Consider the following 2,605-nt stretch of genomic DNA (forward strand, 5'->3'; position numbering starts at 1 on the left):
TGTAGAAAAATTAGAAGATATTTATCAGCAAAAAGAAAAATATGTTTTTAAATGTCACTTTTGGTTATTAAAAGTTAAAAATAAAATAATCGTCTCAGCAATGTTTTATTTTTTAAAGCCCTTTTTACTGAGTTGTGGGATTAGAAGATTAAAATTAATTTAAACATTTAAATTAAATTTCAAAACACTAAGAACATTTGGTTATTAACAATCTTTGCACTTATTATTTTTGTTTATTCATTTTAAACTCAAGTGAGGTATTTAAAAAAAAAAAATTTAATTTCACTGTGTTATTGGATTTTAGAGTCACAGCTTTCTCCAGGTTTGGGCAGACACAGTTGTCCCCCAGTTTTTCTTTCATAGCTTCCAGCTAGTTTTTTCCCTTCTTTCCTTCAAGGCTGATAGATGAAATAACATGCCAGAATTCACAAGCCAATGAGCCTTTTGTTTGAATTCCTCTTTTAGACAAGAAAGTAAAGGAATTTGATGATTTCCTCTCTGTCTCTTCATTTCCTTTATACTCTTTATCTTTGCCTTCTCAAGATGTTATCCTGCCTAAAATAATCTACCTTCCTACCCATTTGCCTAATTTCTGCCTATGCCTTCATCCCTTTTGAGCTTAAAAGCTCAGCTCAAATTCTGCCTCTTCATATAAATAAAGCCTTAGGGAACCCTGGAGGCCAAAACAGATTTCTCCCCTTTCTGCGTTTTTATAGAACTGACAGACTATCCCAAGACTGACACTTCATCAGCAATATGTTCAGCAAGCATTTTCATGTAGCCTGGCATCATTTTCCTCAGCTGCTACAGCTAAGGGAATCTCTCTTCTCAGGAGGTTAAGTGACTGTCCCAAAGCCACATAAAAACACCAGCAGCAATGTCAAAAGGTAAATTTGTGCTGTTTTCTCCAGAGTAGACAATATCACCAAGAAGAAGTAAAGAGTTTATTTCCACCCAAAACCAAAACAAACAAGCAAAAAAAAAAAAAAAAAAAAAAAAATCAGCAGCATCAGAGTGGGTACTACAGCCATCTTCAGACCCCTGTCCAACTCTTGGTCTCCCACCCCAGGCTGCCTCTCATAGCTACTGTATTGTCACAAACAAGTCTGTACATTTTACAATGGTATTGAATTTTTGAATGTTCATCTTTTCACTAGATACATTATAAACTGTTTAAAAGTTGGAGACTATATTTATTCATGCAAAATACAACCCATATATTGAGCTCCTACTATTTGCCAGGACTGTGCCTAGCAATAGAAATACAAGGGTAAATTAAGGTAATTAATCCTTACCTTTGAAGTTCTTAGAGTCAGTATGGAACAAAAAAAGTCAAGCAGCAATTAAATGCAGTGTGAAAAGTGTCCTAATAGAGAAACTGAAGGATGTGGTCAGGAAAGACTTTCCAAAGGGAAAGTTCTTGAACCCAGCCTAGAAAGGAAAGAAAAGCAGAAGGGAAAGGGAATAGCATTTAATTCAGCAGGTGCTACGTGCTCCACATGAATCAGGAGCCACTCGTTTATTATCTTATTTAATCCTCTGAGCAACCCTATGAAATGCATGAGAAGGGCAGGGATTCACTCACCATATTTCCACATCCTTTACTAAGAAGAACAAACTCATAAGGAGCACTTCCTCAGTATGTGGCATGCTTCCAAATGCTTCTTGTATGTCAGCCATTTAATCCTTACAACAACTCTAGGAGGTAGGTACCACCATTGTACCTATTTTACAAATCAATAGACTAGGCTCAGAGAGGTTAAATAACATGCCTATAGTCACACAGTGAGGAAATTGGAGAGCTGGACCTCTACCAGGTTATTTTTTCATCCAGTGAATATTTTTAATGGCAATTCCGCTCTTAGAGATACACCCCAAAGAATTGAAAGCAGGGACTCAAAAGGATACTTGTACAACAATATCCATAATAGCATTCACAATAGCCAAAAGGTAGAAAGAACCCAAATGCCCATCAACAGAAGAATGGATTAAAAAAACTGATACACACACAGACAGACAGACAGATGAATGGATAGAAAATGTGGTACACACAATACACACACACACAATGGAATATTATTCAGCCGTAAAAAGAATGATGTTCTGATACACTCTACAACATGGATGAACCTTGAGAGATTATGTTGAATGAAATAAGCCAGAAACAAAATGACAAATATTGTATGATTCCACATATATGAAATATCTAGAATAAGCACATTCATAGAGACAGAAATTAGATTAGAGATTACCAGGGGTTAGAGTGAGGGAAATGGGGAATTATTGTTTAACGGGTACAGAGTTTCTGTTTTGGTTGACGAAAAAGTCAGTTGACAGAAAAGTTTTGGTAATGGATGGCCTTAATGGTACGCAACATTGTAAAAGTAATTAATGCCACTGAATTAAACACTTAAAAATGGTTTAAATGACAAATTTAATGTGTATATATATGTTACCACAATAAAATTCAAAATATGCAAATTCTCAGTAAAGAATTTAAAGTCATATAAAACGTATGATTTCTTCACCTGTCCCCTGATTCCATTTTCCAAAGGGAACCTGTATAGACAGTTATTATTCCTATTTTACAGATGGGAAAATCAAG

Source organism: Choloepus didactylus, chromosome 9 (genome assembly GCF_015220235.1).
Source record: "Choloepus didactylus isolate mChoDid1 chromosome 9, mChoDid1.pri, whole genome shotgun sequence".
In the NCBI taxonomy this organism is placed as follows: Eukaryota; Metazoa; Chordata; class Mammalia; order Pilosa; family Megalonychidae; genus Choloepus; species Choloepus didactylus.